Source organism: Balaenoptera ricei, chromosome 10 (assembly GCF_028023285.1).
Source record: "Balaenoptera ricei isolate mBalRic1 chromosome 10, mBalRic1.hap2, whole genome shotgun sequence".
NCBI lineage: Eukaryota > Metazoa > Chordata > Mammalia > Artiodactyla > Balaenopteridae > Balaenoptera > Balaenoptera ricei.
In genome coordinates, this window is record NC_082648.1 from 25,656,946 (window position 1) to 25,675,729 (window position 18,784).

Consider the following 18,784-nt stretch of genomic DNA (forward strand, 5'->3'; position numbering starts at 1 on the left):
CATTTTGGCAGAGACTTGCTGTTAGTCATGAGGAACAGATGTTACTGTTAATGATTTTAGTGCTTTTCTAAATGAGGAGATGGAAGAATTGGGCTCATAGAATCTTCTCCTGAAAATATCTAACTATCTGAAGGCCTGTTCTGCCAGTTTTTTCCAGAACACAGAGTGTGTCATTCCTGGTCTCCACTCTGAACTCCTTTCAGGGTGTGTTGAATGTCAGCAACTACAGCAGCTTGTGACTTAATTTTTGTAGAGGCAGGTGGCAAGTGCCAATTTTTAGTTGGCAGGAAGGAGTAGAGAAGAGAAAGGGAGAAGGAAATACTAGCAACAAGTTTATCAGTTCTCAGTGTTGCCTTAAGCCAGTCTTGGGGCCCTTTCTCGGGTTTAGAAAATGATGAGAAAAGGGAAGTTTTTAAAAGCTTTTAATTAGAGGCACTCATTTGGCTGAGTTTTGTTTGGGAGATTTGCGCATTTCAAATATTTTATTTAACTCAATAATTAATGAAGGTACTAGTAGATGTTAAAACTATCTCAAAGGAGAATTCCACGAACACACAAAGACACACACACCCATAAATCAGGGATGATGAAATATATTTGCTAACAGGCAAAAGTGGTTGGTACCATATAGAGCGGGAAAATGTAATATTTTGAGGTTTTCTTTTCCACAGGGTAGAAGTCAATTGTATATTCATAACACAAAATTTTGGGGCATTTTTTATGACAAAGATGATTGGATTACTATGAGCTTTTCATAACTTTTATCCATGCAATATTGTAAAATAGTCTAATCAAGGCAAAGATGGTCAAAGTTGTCCACAGCTATAGAGTCAGATAATCCCTGGAGGGTCCACTGGACAAGATACCGGCACTCCACTGAAAGGATAGCCAGCAAACCTTTTTGCCCACTTATAAGTCTGGGATAATTTTCCTGACAAAATGAGGTGAAAATTAAAATGACTCTGAGTAGGTAGTTGATTTAACAAGAATGTAGTTCTGAGGCTAAGGACAGTAGCCTTATATGTATCATCATTATTTTAAGGACTTTTAATTTATTATCTATCTTCTTTCATCTCTGTAACCCTATGAACTATGTACTATCATTCCCAAATTACTGATTGAAAAAACGCAGAGATGTTGAGTTATTTGTCTTGAGGTCACACAGCTGGTACGCAGCAGAGCTGGAAGCCCAACCCAAGGAGTTTGGTTCTACAATCTGTTCCCTGGCCCGGACTGAGGTAGTGAAGAGAGCAGCCAGGAGGGAAGATAAAATAGTGGAAAGAATTGAGAATGTTTTAATCCATGTTTATTTGGTATTTTGAAGATTGGAGAAGGGTTTATCAAATCATATTGTTATGGTGTTATTTTACTGCAAACAAAGGTAAGGTAGTATAAAGTGCAATTGTCCCTGGCTGGACACTGCGGTCACCACTGTTTCCAGGATATAACACTCTTCTTGTTAATAGAAATTAATTTCTTGATGATATAATTATAAACATCTCTTATTTATAGTGGACATAGATTAGGTTGGAAAATGTCCTCCTCTCCCAAACAAAAACGAGGTGGAGTTTAAAATCTTTTAGCTTTTAAATCAAATGTGGGTTCAAATCTTGGCTTCCTGTTCTACTAGCTTTGTTAATTTGGACCACTAGTTGCCCTCACTGTTTAAACACTGTGTGTATATCATTGATTAGAATGCTGGCAGGCACCCTTATAAATGGTCTCTGTCATTAGCATTACCCAGCTTGATGAAACCCAAGTGCTGTGTTCCTGTGGTCCTCATTGTTCTTGCAAATGGAGGCACATCACTCACAAAGCTGAGGAGACAGACCTTGTATCTGTTTCTCCTGAAAATGCACCAGATGGTAGGATTTCTTTTGCACAAAGAAGGTCATTTGAAAAAGCTGGGACTTGAAAAAAATTTGTGTTTTCTCTAACACAAAGGCTTATGCTAGGATATTCTGTAAGATTGCTTCCAGTACACACCATCCTAGATGCAAGTCAGTGAGATATCTTTGGGCTATTGGCATCATCTGTGGAGGGTTTGAGCACCAATCCTTAATCCTTGAAATAAAATACTATCTGGCAAAGATCCAGTCCCCACGGAAATGCTGCTATTAGACTGTGGGTACTTTTATTAAGCAGCAGCCTGCCCCAGGACAGAACGACCTTCAAGTTTCTTTAAAAATTGCTAACATTTAAAAGATGAAAGAAAAATGAAGCAGAGGCTAAGAGGAAGTTGAAGTGCTGAATGTCAGCGCACCTGTGTTTACCGAATGACCTTGGTTAATGCATAGTCTAAGGCAGTGGTCCCCAACCTTTTTGGCACCAGGGATCGGTTTCGTGGAAGGCAATTTTTCCACGGACGGCGTGGGAGGGATGGCTCAGGCGGTGATGCGAGCGATGGGGAGCGATGGGGAGGGGCAGATGAAGCTTCGCTCGCTTGCCCGGGCCTCACCTCCTGCTACGCAGCCCAGTTCCTAACAGGCTGCGGACCTGTAGCGGTCCTTGGCCCGGAGGTTGGGGACCCCTGGCCTAAGGGCACGAGGCCATTGGAGTCTGTGAGAACTGTGCGGAGTGGGGACCTATAGGATGATAGTGACTGAACAGAGCCAGCAGCAAAAGGCTGCGTGAGGTGCCTTGGGGTGATCCGCTCACCCCTGCCACTGTTACACTGCTTCCCTGACGCCTCCCCAAAGACTCCATCCGTAAAGTCTAAAGTCTCGGCAGGCATTTAGTGCCTCTTGTAAGAAACTGAGCTGGCATCTCACGATGCAGGGGTGAGGGAAGAAGCTGGTTTCCCACCCGTTTCAGAGAAATGACTACATGCTATACATGGCAGAGACAACAATGACGATGGTGGTGGCTGGCGTTTATTGAGTTCTCACTACGTGTCAGTCACTGCCTCAGCACATCCTCACTCCCCACATTTGCGGGGCCCTGGGCAAGTGTACAAACAGAGGTCATATGCTCTATGTTTGCATATTTAAAAAACTATTAATCAAGCTAAATACTTAAAAGAAGTCTGTTCTCCTATTTGACAAATATTCCTTCATAACAACCTGGGGAACCTAAGGCTCAGGCTCCCCGACATTCTGTGTAAGAACGTGGAAGCCCAGGAAAAGTCAGCTCCTAGCTCACCCCCTTCTCCTCCTACTTACTGTGCGACATGTGAACGTCCCATATCACAGGGCCAAGCCCCCCCAGCCTTACTAACTGCCACTCTCTGGCCCCCCTCAGGAGGGGAGATGCTCACACCAGCAAGGGCTCAGCCTTCAGGAGGAAGGGTGCAGAGAAGAAGGCTGAAAAGGCCCTGGGGACGTGGGAACATTTGGGTCCCTGCAAGGGGACATTTGGGTCCCTGCCCAAATGGAGTTCTTGGTGCTCAAATTTCTTCTAGGAGGGATAGCGTGAACTGGAGACAGGGAGGGGAGAGGCCACTTCCTTGACACCCCTCCACCCTTCCCAGATTCCTCTCTTTGTAGGAAAGAACCCTGCTATAGGAGGGCTAGCGTAGAGTCCCCTAGAGTCTAAGGTCCAGGATGGGTGCCTCGTGCCTGGGTCTGAGGTATACTGGCTTTAAGTGTATCGTCTAATTTAAAATTTTACTGCTCCTAAAATCCCATGAAGTTGTGACTGTTCTCTGCTTACAGATGAGGAAACTGAGACTTAGAGGGTTCTGTAACTTGCCCACTAGTAATGGGATGAAATCAGGGCAGTCTTGCCTCCAGAGCCTGTTCCTAACACAGTACAGTAGCCCAGAGATATCTATATAAAATAAAACTGAGATAACTTTTTCAAAATCACTGAAATGAGATATGGTTTAAAGAAGCTATAATTCATCCAAAATAATCACTACTCAGTTTTGAAAATATCTTGATAGGTGTCACATTGCTTAAGATCCTAGCATAAATATTATAGAGATTAAGATGCTTCTCCAACAGGAAAGATGTTTCAATATCTGGTTTAATGCACACCTCATCAGTCCAAGGTATTGAGAAGAGTACTCTCTCTCCATCTCTAAGGAGCAGGGCGAGGCCTCTTTTTTAAAATGGAAATTCAAGTGAATAAGAAACAGTGTGCTTTTCTGGCCCCTTGGGAGATGAAACCAGAGTTCAGCGGGTCCTGATTGTGAGGAAAACTCTGGGCTCTGTCCGGAGATCTTTGTCCAGAGCACAAAAGAGCCAGTGCAAGCCACTGACACATGAGAACCATAAGATAAAGTCTGGTTGCAAATGTTTGGTTTTGCTCCATACTAAGAATACACGTTTGCACTTTCAAACATGCACTTTCAAAGCATGTTGAGAAGTGCCACTGCAGTCTCAGGGAATGGAGTTTGTCCCTGGCACATAAAGGTGAAGATTCTTTTGCAGACTAATGGTACCTCCAATTTTGAACATAATTTTATTGACAGACAGTTCAGAATTCAACGCTTAGAATAAGTAAAGATACTGTGCTTCTCTCACTTATACTTTTATGGTGCATGTCCAAAGGGGATTTATCACGACAGGCAAATTAGGAATATTTGACTGTTCAAGTTAGAATAAAACCAGTTTTCTAGCTAAGCTTTAAAACCTGTCATTTTAGAACTTTCTGAGCATTTAATTTCTGTGTAGATTGTACAGATGCACTTTCATTAATCACCCTAGAAGCTTTTAAGTGATGAAAGAACAATACTTTCCATTCTGACTTACATAAATAACTTTCTAATTTTGGGTCAACCATATTATGGCTTTTATGATTTTGCTGTGGCTTCACTTTTTGATTTAATTACATGCTGCTGAAAGATCCTCTTTTCTGCTACAGAGTACTGAACTTCTACCTTTTTGCATGTTAATAAGTTCACAATCTGCTGAGAGTACCTATAAATAACATTAATGATATGAGACAGCTACACTTTTACCACCTTATTGTTTAAAACAATCACAGGTACTTTTCCAGATTAAAGGACATTAAACAGACTCTACAAATATGTGCAATACTTGATGCTGTAGTGGGCCCTGTACCAGAGCAGACAGTGCTATGAAGGACATTATTGAATCAGTTGACACAATTGGAGTGCAGGTGGCATATGAAATTAGTGTGTGTGTGTGTGTGTGTGTAGAAAGAATGTGAGAGCATTCAACTAATAAAGAAAACAGAATAAAGTGTATCAGTAAGAGGTGAATCTGGGTAAGGGGATATGGGTGTCCTTTTATTATTCTTATTTTTGCAACGTTTTGGTAAGTTGGAGATTATTTTCTAATAAAAAGTCTTTTAAATGGCATGTTACAAAGAAAAAGCTCCATTAGAACTTTTTGCCCTGGGAAATTCTTTCATGTATTATTCACAAGTTTAGCTATGCACTATAAATAGATATTTAATATTTACTTTCCTTGCCTTACTATAACCCTGTTGGTTCCAGCTGAGTCTGGGGAAACCTGGCCGAGTCACTATGGCATCTGGTGACAGAGCTGGAGATGCTGAGGAGAAGCTTGGGAAGAAAGAGGCCAGGCCACGGCCTCCCCGCTTCCCGGGGCCCGCTCCTCCCAGCTGGAAGTCTTCCTGTACTGACACGTGCGGCTCCCATTCAGCGCTCCAGAGTGACTGAGCAAGTAAATGAACAATGCAAGGAGAAGGATGGGTCTTTTAACTAATTTCATATCAAATGTAAGCAACTGACTTCCACTTCTGGGAAAGTGGAATATACATACTTTTCCCTATTCTGCTTGTTAAGTACAACTAAAATCCCTGGACTTTATAAATAAAGTCTGAAAGGTAGTAAGAAGAAGGCAGACCATATAGGTCCATTCAGGACCCAAGGAATGGCCCGGTGGTAAGTTCCCTGGCTCTCTCTTTGCCTTCTGTATCCCTGATTTAGAAATGGGGAAGCCAGCAACTCAGAAATGCCAACAGTGCAGACACAAAAGGCCCACCAGGACCTGCTCTCTCCAGCTAAAGGACCAGGAAGGGGCATCCTCGCAAGACAGGACACTGTGACACAATAATTGCCCTACTCCAGCCAGAAATCCCAGACAAAACTGTCGCTGTCAATTTAAAAATTGAAATGTAGCTGACATACACTATTATGTTAGTTTCAGGTGTACTACATAGTGACTTGATATTTGCATACATTATGAAATGATTACCACGACAAGTCTAGTAACCATCTGTCCTCATTCTTCTTTTTTTGTCTTATTTGGTCTCATACTCATGAAAACTCTTTCATGGGCCTAACCAGTATTTGGGAATCACTGAGTAGGCCCAAGGCTCTGGTTTCACAGATGAGAAATTGACTGATTTACCCAAGGTTACTAACCAATCGATGGCATATGGGGCATAATGATTTCTGGTTCAATATTCCTTTCATTACATTTGCTAAGTTAAGTTTCTGGTCACGTTAAATGATCAACAGCTATATTTAATCTCAATTAACCATCTCTCTCCTCTAGAACTGCTGAGACTCTGAGAATCTTAGAGTTCATGTCCATAGATGTCTCACCAGAAGGGATCTTGCATATGATACAAGAAGTAGTGTGACTTCAAAAGCAGCTTCCCTGGTTTTGTAATTCCAAGAAATAAATACTGTAGCATTTTAGTAGAGATTCTTATTTAATAAAAATTTGCTTTTTAAATTGAGTGCTTTGATTTGAAGATTTTACTCAAAACTAAAAATAACAGAGGCCGCTCTTTTCAAACTTTTTCATATCTCATGTGTGTGCAAGCTCAGGGACTGAGCAGTCAAACAGCATCACTTCGTAAGCTTAGAGCTATTTTTAATTTTCTTCTCTTTCTGTAACAACATTATCCAATTTCTACTCCCATAGTCTGTGTTATTTTTGAGCAGTTCTATCCTAAGATATGAATTCAGCTTTTCTCTTTCCAGTCTATTTTTCCACATTCTTCTCATTCATGTTTTCCTAAAGTAGTTTAGGAATTTGCTCTTGGGCCCTAAAGTGAATAAATCACCCTTAATCTGGCATGTAAATGAATATCTGATCACATTCTATGACTTTATTTTGAAAGCTCTCATCAGCTATTTCAGTTTCACTAATCCTAAGAAATTTTAGACATTTGACCCATTCTAACATGGGTTTTATAAAAGACAAAAAAGGAGCATAAATATATGTTATTCTTAGGAAAATAATAAGAGATCAAAAGTTTCAGGAAGAATAATACAAACCACAAAGACTCCTGCCTATTCAAAAAGGGCACTTGTAATCCCTGTTCTTTTTTTCTGCCCTTTTCCCCCTGTCACAAACTAAATATTTTCCTGGTTCGAGAAACTCCATATGAGAAAACTGAGTTTCTTCACTTGCAAATCTTTGTTACACAAAACTAGACCACTGGGATTTTGATGGCAGGATTCTTGGAAGTATCAAATTTTGATCACTTAACAGAATTAAAAGAACTGAAATATTTTACTAAGTTTTATCAGTTTTAACTATTAGATAGAAATATATTTTAGAAGGTAAGAAATTTGGTATTAAACACCAATTAACTCTGCTGCTTAAGAGCTGTGTGACTGGGCAAGTTACTTTACTACTCAAAGCTATACTTTTCTGTATTACCTATCTGATAGAGCTGAGAGTGACAACAGTAATGATAAATAGCTAACATCTATTAGACATTTACTATTCCAGATATTGTGAAATATTTTACTTGATGATCTCACTTAATTCTCAAAACACTTTAGTACAATGAAGCTTGAAGTTACCACAGTTAGTGTTTAAGCTGGAATTCAAATCTGGAATCTCTGACTGTAGAAGCCATGCTGAAAAAGATGACTTAAAATGAGTATTGTATGAGGCAATGTGCATAGCATATCTGACATATTATAAGGACTCGGTAAAACTTTGCTATTTTTTGTTAATATCAAAAGAATGTTTCAATTAATATGAAGGAGAATTAATATAATAACATTCTGAGGGATATTACAGCTTATAGAGTGTTCTGCTTAAGCACTGACAATGACTAGGTTCCTTGGGGACACACACAGAATGACATTTACTTTTGTTGCTCAGATTCTAATACTAAGCACCTGCTTTAGTGAAGGTGGTCTATAAACATCAGTTGAATTAAAAGCTGTTCAGAATGATCATGAATATTTAATGAGGTCCATATTTAATCTATCACAATAATCAAAACCCCCAAAGAAGACCTTGGCATTAACAACTGGCCTACAACAAAGGTCCCTGCCTTCTTTTGCCTGTCTGTAACATGATTACAGCCCTCATTATGCCAAGGCTTCATAAGACTGTTATTTTAAGACCCATTCAAGATGCAAAGGACTTTGCCTAGTTTTGCCTTTATCAAATAGTATTTATTAAGTAACCACCTGATTCTCAAATTGTAATGAAGTCATATAAAGCAAGCCAAGGGATGATTGCTTTCTTAATCAAGCCCATCCGAACAAGACCCTGAATTGTCTCAAGAGAGCTTGAATTATAGGTTTTGGGGAAATAAGATTTTGAAATGCATTTCTAAATAAAATATGGTTGTGATCATTTCTAATCAAAAAAGAAAAAACTTATTATTTCTTTATATTATTTGGATTTATTACATTCCCTTCCAGTAAATGTCATTATTATATATTTTTCATAAAGTACATAATTTTATATATTGTTCAGTGAAATGCCTCCATTCTGCAAATGAGGTACAAACAAATTTTGTATCATCTTATAGTCACACAACTGTTGGTGGCAGAACCAAGTCTCTCTCCAGATTTAGGGATTTTCTAGGCATCTGAAAAGAAACACATCCTCAGAATGATGCAGGTCGAATAATACAAAAGACAAGCTTCAAAACAGTTCAAATATCCAAAAACGAAATGGCATTATCTAATCATAAATACCTGAATACTGTTAAAAACTTTCAACCTTATACTATTTTTCTCAAGGCCAAATTCTTATGAGTTCCTTATCTTTAATTTTTTAAAGAGGAAAAGTTTCATTGAAACTAAGCTCTGCAATTAAACACAATTAATTAATGATTTAATGCAAATCAACACATTTCTAGACAACTACTTTAATTATATTCCAGAAAACATAGATATTTGGTCAAAGACTTTGTGCTAAGCTGTTGCTGCTAAGAACCTATATGTACCCAAATCAATATTTAAAATTTCTTGGAAATCTTTCAATTGTACACAAAGCCTTAAAAACTAAAGTGGATGGGCCTGAATTTAATCTTGTACAATAGTTTGTGAGGTTGTTTTTAAATCTGTTGTAATAAAAACCTTAGATCTACGTGGATCTGTTTTATGCACAAAGATTTTTTCTTCTCTGGACAAAAAGATGCTGGTGATGGAGGGCAGGTCTCATTAAAAAAGAAACCAAATACCGTAATCACTTAGGTATGTAAAAAACTTTCTGGGCCACCACAAAACCCACCCTGAAAAAGAGTTTGCTGGCTGGAAAGAATGGGAAAACCAGGAATAACAAGTCAATTAAAATTTCTTTATGCTCCAGTGTAGCAGATTGTAATTTCTAAAAAATGGCCATAGCAATGTTTCTGGTCCCTCATGTTCCTTCGTGAATTTGAGCAGTGCTTTGTGGCAGCCAGAATGAATGGAAGTGGCAGAAGTGATTCTGCATGGTTTCTCAGGCTAGGTCATAAAGGAGATATGTTTCTGCCTGGCTCCTGGTCTCAGGACGCTCACCTTGGAACCCAGCCACAATGTGTGAGGAGGCACAGGCCACAGAAAGGGGTCACCTGTAGGTGACACGGGTGAAAGCTCCAGCTGAGCTCTCAGCTTATGGTCGGCATCAGCTGCTGAAACATGAGGAGGGAGCCTTCGGGTAATTCAACCCCAGACTGAGCTGCCTGGCTGACATCAAGTGGAGCAGAGATGAGCTAGCCCCACTGACCCCAGCCCAACTTGAAGATTCCTAAGCAAAGTAAACGTCATTGTAAGCCACTGCTTTTGTGGTCTGCTACTCGGCAACAGATAACCAGAGCATCCCGTTTTTGAAAGGCACAATCACAAAGTACAAACTAATTTTCATTGAATTCTATTCTATTGGCTTTTAGTTATCTCTCTCATTTTCAAATTCTCATTGAAGGAATGAACAGATTAGACCAGTGTGAACATTTGTAGATTGGTGTGCTGAATAGAACAGAGAAAGCCCACCGGTGAGAACTCGGCACATCAAATCATCCACATGTTGCACCTCTGACGCGACTGCCATCCAGAAACATCTGATATCTCTATGGTGCAGTCACTGGGCTGGGCCTAAGCAAAACCCTAACCAGAGGAGACTGCCTTCAGTAGCCCCTGTTCTTTGCTTTCTGCCCCTTTGAGCATCCCTTTCACCCAGGCACCTAGTCCTACCCGGCAACAAAGCAGCTGGAAAAGCCAATCACAGGAAGGTACCAACAGAATTTTAAGCTGTTGTCTTCTCAGAAATGAGATGAATTATGGGGTGGGGAGGGGGGAAGCACAAAGAGAAGCAAAGCTGAGTATGAAGGGAATGAATGTGTGTTTCAGGGGCCTGTGTAGGAGACTGCTTGAGCCGGAGAGTTTCCTTGGCACTTTTCAAATTCCACCAGCAGCATTCTAGGCAGAAGTTCCAGAAAATACAAAGACAGGAAGATGTAGAATGCCACAGTGTTTTTACAAGCCATTCTGTATTTCTTGAGTGTATAGGGGCAAGGGAGGAATGGCAGGAAATCAGATCAGACGTGCGGGCAGGAGACTGAAAGTGAGGGTTTTGCATGCCCTGCTTGCAGTCAGCCCTCACCGAGAAACCAGTGGGAAGCTACAGAAGAGTCCCAGGAGCACAGGAGGAAAATTCCCCAGGTCAGGGGTCAGCAGACGGGGAATCAACTCGTGGTTCTTCCTGTTTTAGGTGCCTGATAAGGCTCAGGGCTCAGTGGGGCTGAGTCACTGCAAAGATTCTCCAGCTCTGGGAGTCCACGTTATCTGAGCTACTGTACCCTGAGACAGGGGGCCATCAGGGGGTGATGGAGGTGGAGATTCCACAGCAGCACGAGCTGCGAGCTACGGGGTCTACACCTTCCAGGGCACCTGCCTGAGGGGTGAGGAGCAGATCCATGCTTTTCTTTATTTTTAAAATATTCAATTCAAGACCATGACAAAATGCCCACACTCCGTTGGGTTAAATTTGAAAATAATATTCACCAATGCTTCTTTAGCTTCAAATTCTACTGTTCATAACACTATTTTCCCTCCCTCCTCCTCAGTCAGCCAAGTTGGATTTAAAATATTTAAGATGATATTTCTTTAAATTGCACACACATCTGCGAAGTAGAAAGTTGGAAAATTAGGCAAAAATATGTTACTGAGATGAGTCTGAATTTCTAAGGACAAGAAAGACTGGGAAAGCAGCCCAGTTTTGAAACTGGGAATCAAAAATTGGCTAAACTTTTTTGTAGCTTATTTGACAAAATTGTCTTAAAAATTATAGCTTATTTTAGCCAAATAAATTCAGATGAAACTCAAACACAATGCAAAGAACCATAAATGAGGCATTTGTGGCATTTTCCAAAACAAACATAGTGCATTCGTTTCTAGGAAAAGTGGCCAATGGAAAGGTACATATTCCCAATTACAAGGAACAGAAGAAACATGAGAATTAAGACAGCTAATGACACTGCCACCGACGACACACAGTATTTCTGCCTTTGATTAACTATGTGGCTTTAGACTTTTCTATACTTTAATCTGTCACACAGTATATGTTAAAAAATACAGTAATTACAGACCTATTCTACCTCCTAGCAAACTTGTGAAAACAATTGGTGGGACATTAATAGATTCCCGCAGTAGGTATTACTGAGCTTGAATTTCATTTTCTGGCTTGGGCAGGTCTTCCTGAGCTGCAAGGAGGTAAATATCTTTTCTCAACACCCCTGTTAAAGTCTCTGAGGTGACTGAGTGTCAGCACAGAAAGTGGCTTAGCTGTCATAGGCACAGCCATACATCTGGCCAAGCAGCTAACAGAACAGCAGTGGCCTTGCTCGGTGCTATAAATGGCCACAGAGGAAACCCAGCCTGGCGCTTAAGTGTAGCCTGGAAGCCTGGCTTCCAGAGCATGGGCCCCAGTGGGGGAAGTACACACACAGATACTCACACAGTCCTCCACACGTATCCACAAACAAGACAGAGTCATACACACCCACACATGTATATGAGGACAAATACACAGATACATGCCCAGTCCATAAAGATACACACACACAGATGCACACACACACATAGACAAGACAGACATGGACGGACACACACACACACATACCCACATGTGTACACAGACAGATGCACACAGATACACACACACCCCCCGCATACACATACACAAAGACAGAGACTGACACACACAAATCCACATGTACACCTATGTGAGGCATTCTCTCCAGACTCTGCTGGGGCGGGCAGTGTGGGGTTGAGTGTACGTGAGAAGAAGAGGCCTCCTGCCCAGCCAGGGCAGACTCCCTCCCCTGCAGGCTGTTAACACGTTCTATCTCTAAACAGGATCCTGATGTGTTTGGGGCATGTGGGTGTTTCTCAGAGTTCCACACATAGCAGCTATATTTCGATCCTGAAGATCTGTTTGACAGCCCGAGGCCCTAGCTGTCTGCATGTAATTTATAAATCTTCGGAGAAGCTGACGACAGTCAAGCTCCCCACTTCAGCCCTGGATTAAGACACTTGCCAAGCTGACAACTGGCAGGGCTGCATCTCTGCTTACTTAGACTCCCTGCTGCATTCACATCAGAGGCCGCATATTCTGAAAATTCATAATTCTTCCCAATGAAAAGTATTAGACACAGCCATCCAGAAAAAGCATGCCCAACAGGTGTGAGGCAAGCCAGGAAACAGTGAGGTCTGCAATGAGGGGCGTCTAAGCATCCCCCTTTGAGTCTTCCTCTCGTTTCTGTCTCTCCTCCTGCTATAAATATACTGTGTCTTTCCTCATGCTTTCAATTACAATCCAGAGAGGGAAACATGGGAGACACAGATCTAAATGTATGGGTGTTTTCTATCACTGTGTTTGTGTTTTTATGCTGTTGCAAGACAGTTGGCGATTTGTAGTATTTCAGATCTCTTAGTCACTCTTTAAGACGTGTTCCTCTTCTCCAAAAAAGCTTCCTTGACTGCTCTACACACACCTCTCTTCCCATTGTCTAGGTTAGATGTCCATCTCCTGGAAAATTCCAATACCCTCTACAAACTTCTGTCGTTGTCCTTGATCTCGGAGGGCCTCGGCCAGCAGCGGCTTGAAGCAGGATTTCGGTTCCCGGCCAGAGCTTTACACCAGGCCGTGGCAGTGAGAGAGCTGAATCCTAGCCAGTAGACCAGTGACCAGTGACCATTGACAAGGCCCTGGCCCTTTGGCTTTGCAGAAATGAATTCCCACAAAGACGGAAAGTAGTGAAGCTAAGTGTTTATTAGGAGGAAAAAGATTACGTGTGGATAGACACACAGGCGGACTCAGAGAGAGAGTCGCACCCTCGTGGTAGCTTAAATCACTTTTATGGGGCAGTTCTTCCAGGCTTCCCTTCGCCAATCATCTTGCTTTGCCTGGTTCTGAGTCCGTATTTGGTATATCTCAGGATCCTCCCAGGTGTGCCCGCGCATCTCTTAGCCAAGATGGATTCCAGAGAACAGGCTTATGGGTAGGTTGACATTTCTCCCCTTTTGAACTCCAAGGAGCCTTTCTGCACATGTGTACTTGGGAAGGTCTCCTTGATCTCAAGAATGAGTAATATGTGGTCTTTTATCTCTTATCTGGGTAGGGCTCAGCCTCTCCTATTATCCTCCTGTTATCTTCATCTTGGAATATCTGTCGGTAGGGGACACCCTCCAACTTCTCAGCCTGGGGCCCATCTATCTCCAGCCTCATCTTTTTTTTTTTTTTTAACATCTTTATTGGAGTATAATTGCTTTACAATGGTGTGTCAGTTTCTGCTTTATAACAAAGTGAATCAGCTATACATATACATATATTCCAATATCTCCTCCCTTTTGTGTCTCCCTCCCACCCTCCCTATTGCACCCCTCTAGGTGGTCACAAAACACTGAGTTGATCTCCCTTTGCTATGTGGCTGCTTCCCACTAGCTATCTATTTTACATTTGGTAGTGTATATATGCCCATGCCACTCTCTCACTTCATCCCAGCTTACTCTTTCCCCTACCCGTGTCCTCAAGTCCATTCGTTACGTCTGCATCTTTATTCCTGTCCTGCCCCTAGGTTCTTCTGAACTATTTTCTTTTCTTTTTTTTTTTAGATTCCATATATATGTATTAGTATACAGTATTTGTTTTTCTCTTACTGACTTACTTCACTCTGTATGACATTCTCTACATCCATCCACCTCACTACAAATAACTCAATTTCATTTCTTTTTATGGCTGAGTAATATTCCATTGTATATATATGCCACATCTTCTTTATCCATTAATTTGTCAATGGACACTTAGGTTGCCTCCATGTGCTGGCTATTGTAAATAGAGCTGCAATGAACATTGTGGTACATGACTCTTTTTGAATTATGGTTTTCTCAGGGTATATGCCCAGTAGTGGGATTGCTGGGTCGTATGCTAGTTCTATTTTTAGTTTTTTAAGAAACTTCCATACTGTTCTCCACAGTGGCTGTATCAATTTACATTCCCACCAACAGTGTAAGAGGGTTCCCTTTTCTCCGCACCCTCTCCAGCATTTATTGTTTGTAGATTTTTTGATGATGGCTATTCTTACTGGTGTGAGGTGATACCTCACTGTAGTTTTGATTTGCATTTCTCTAATAATTAGTGATGTTGAGTATCCAATCACGTGTTTGTTGGCAATAGGTATATCTTCTTTGGAGAAATGACTGTTTAGGTCTTCTGCCCAGTTTTGGATTGGGTTTTCTGTTTTTTTGATATTGAGCTGCATGAGCTGCTTGTATATTTTGGAGATTAATCCTTTGTCAGTTCCTTCATTGGCAAATATTTTCTCCCATTCTGAGGGTTGTCTTTTTGTCTTGTTTATGTTTTCCTTTGCTGTGCAAAAACTTTCAAGTTTCATTAGGTCCCATTTGTTTATTTTGTTTTTATTTCCATTCTCTAGGAGGTGGGTTAAAAAGGATCTTGCTGTGATTTATGTCAGAGAGTGTTCTGCCTATGTTTTCCTCCAAGAGTTTTATAGTGTCTGGCCTTACATTTAGGTCTTTAATCCATTTTGAGTTTATTTTGTGTATGGTGTTAGGGAGTGTTCTAATTTCATTCTTTTACATGTAGCTGTCCAGTTTTCTCAGCACCACTTATTGAAGAGGCTGTCTTTTCTCCATTGTATATTGTTGCCTCCTTTATCAAAAATAAGGTGACCATATGTGTGTGGTTTATCTCTGGGCTTTCTATCCTGTTCCATGGATCCATATTTCTGTTTTTGTGCCAGTACCATACTGTCTTGACTACTGTAGCTTTGTAGTATAGTCTGAAGTCCGGGAGCCTGATTCCTCTAGCTCCATTTTTCTTTCTCAAGATTGCTTTGGCTATTAGGGGGTCATACAAATTGTGAAATTTTTTGTTCTAGTTCTGTGAAAAATGCCATTGGTAGTTTGAAAGGGATTGCATTGAATCTGTAGATTGCTTTGGGTAGTAGAGTCATTTTCACAATGTTGATTCTTCCAATCCAGAACATGGTATATCTCTCCATCTATTTGTATCATCTTTAATTTCTTTCATCAGTGTCTTATAGTTTCCTGCATACAGGTCTTTTGTCTCCTTAGGTAGGTTTATTCTTTGGTATTTTATTCTTTTTCTTGCAATGTTAAATGGGAGTGTTTCCTTAATTTTTCTTTCAGATTTTTCATCATTAGTGTATAAGAATGCAAGAGATTTCTGTGCATTAATTTTGTATCCTGCCACTTTACCAAATTCATTGATTAGCTCTAGTAGTTTTCTGGTAGCATCTTTAGGATTCTCTATGTATAGTATCATGTCATCTGCAAACAGTGCCAGCTTTACTTCTCTTCTGATTTGTATTCCTTTTATTTCTTTTTCTTCTCTGATTGCTATGGATAAAACTTCCAAAACTATGTTGAAAAATAGTCGTGAGAATGCACAACCTTGTCTTGTTCCTGATCTTAGAGGAAATGGTTTCAGTTTTTCACCATTGAGGATGATGTTGGCTGTGGGTTTGTTATACATGGCCTTTAGTATGTTGAGGTTAGTTCCCTCTAGGCCTACTTTCTGGAGGGTGTTTATCATAAATGGGTGTTAAATTTTGTCAAAAGCTTTTTCTGCAACTATTGAGATGATCATATGGATTTATCCTTCAATTTTTTAATATGGTGTATCACGTTGACTGATTTGCGTATGTTGAAGACTCCTTGCATTCCTGAGATAAACCCCACCTGATCATGGTGTAAGATCCTTTTAATGTGCTGTTGGATTCTGTTTGCTAGTATTTTGTTCAGGATTTATGCATCTATGTTCATCAGTGATACTGGCCTGTAGTTTTCTTTCTTTGTGACATCTTTGTCTGGTTTTGGTATCAGGGTGATGGTGGCCTCGTAGAATGAGTTTGGGAGTGTTCCTCCCTCTGCTGTATTTTGGAAGAGTTTGAGAAGGATAGGTGTTAGCTCTTCTCTAAATGTTTGATAAAATTCGCCTGTGAAGCCATCTGGTCCTGGGCTTTTGTTTGTTGGAAGATTTTTAATCACAGTTTCAATTTCAGTGCTTGTGATTAGTCTGTTCATATTTTCTATTTCTTCCTGGTTCAGTCTCAGAAGCTTGTGCATTTCTAAGAATTTGTCCATTTCCTCCAGGTTGTCCATTTTATTGGCATACAGTTGCTTGTAGTAATCTCTCATGATCCTTTGTATTTCTGCAGTGTCAGTTTTAATGTCTCTTTTTTCATTTCTAATTCTATTGATTTGAGTCTTCACCCTTTTTTTCTTGATGAGTCTGGCTAATGGTTTATCAATTTTGTTTATCTTCTCAAAGAACCAGCTTTTAGTTTTATTGATCTTTGCTTCATTTCCTTCATTTCTTTTTCATTTATTTCTGCTCTGATCTTTATGATTTCTTTCCTTCTGCTAACTTTGGGTTTTTTTGTTCTTCCTTCTCTAATTGCTTTAGGTGTAAGGTTAGGTTGTTTATTTGAGATGTTCCTTGTTTTTGAGGTAGGATTGTATTGCTATAAACTTCTCTCTTAGAACTGCTTTTGCTGCATCCCATGGGTTTTGGGTTGTTGTGTTTTCAGTGTCATTTGTTTCTAGGTATTTTTTCATTTCCTCTTTGATTTCTTCAGTGATCTCTTGGTTATTTAGAAGTGTATTGTTTAGCCGCCATGTGTTTGTATTTTTTACAGATTTTTTTCTGTAATTGATATCTAGTCTTATAACGTTGTGGCCGGAAAAGATACTTCACACGATTTCAATTTTCTTAAATTTACCAAGGCTTGATTTGTGACCCCAGATATGATCTATCCTGGAGAATGTTCCATGAGCACTTGAGAAGAAAGTGTATTCTGTTGTTTTTGGATGGAATGTCCTATAAATATCAATTAAGTTCATCTTGTCTAATGTGTCATTTAAAGCTTGTGTTTCCTTATTACTTTTCTGTTTGGATGATATGTCCATTGGTGAAAGTGGGGTGTGAAAGTCCCCTACTATGATTGTGTTACTGGCAATTTCCCCTTTTATGGTGTTAGCAATTGCCTGATGTAATGAGGTCTCCTATGTTGGGTGCATAAATATTTACAACTGTTATATCTTCTTCTTGGATTGATTCCTTGATCATTATGTAATATCCTCCTTTGTCTCTTGTAACATTCTTTATTTTAAAGTCTATTTTATCTGATATGAGTATTGCTACTCCAGCTTTCTTTTGATTTCCATTTGCATGGAATATCTTTTTCCATCCCCTCACTTTCAGTCTGTATGTGTCCCTAGGTCTGAAGTGGGTCTCTTGTAGACAGCATACATACGGGTCTTGTTTTTGTTTCCATTCAGCCAGTCTATGTCTTTTGGTTGGTGCATTTAATCCATTTACATATAAGGTAATTATAGATATGTGTTTTCCTATTACCATTTTCTTAATTGTTTTGGGTTTGTTATTGTAGGTCTTTTCCTTCTATTGTGTTTCCTGCCTAGAGAAGTTCCTTTAGCATTTGTTGTAAAGCTGGCTTGGTGGTGCTGAATTCTCAGCTTTTGCTTGTCTGTAAAGCTTTTAATTTCTCCATTGAATCTGAATGAGATCCTTGCTGGGTAGAGTAATCTTGGTTGTAGTGTTTTCCCTTTCATCACTTTAAATAAGTCCTGCTACTCCCTTCTGGCTTGCAGAGTTGCTGAAAGATCAGCTGTTAACTTGATGGGGATTCCCTTGTATGTTATTTGTTGTTTTCCTCTTGTTGCTTTTAATATTTTTTTTTGTATTTAATTTTTGATAGTTTGATTAATATATGTCTTGGTGTGTTTCTCCTTGGATTTATCCTGTATGGGACTCTCTGTGCTTCCTGGACTTGATTGACTATTCCCTTTCCCATATTAGGGAAGTTTTCAACTATAATCTCTTAAAATATTTTCTCAGTCCCTTTCTTTTTCCTTCTTCTTCTTCTGGGACCCCTATATTTTGAATGTTGGTGTGTTTAAAGTTGTCCCAGAGGTCTCTGAGACTGTCCTCAATTCTTTTCACTCTTTTTTCTTTATTCTGCTGTGCATTAGTTATTTCCACTATTTTATCTTCCAGGTAACTTATCCATTCTTCTGCCTCAGTTATTCTGCTATTGATTCCTTCTAGAGAATTTTTAATTTCATTTATTGTGTTGTTCATCACTGTTTCTTTGCTCCTTA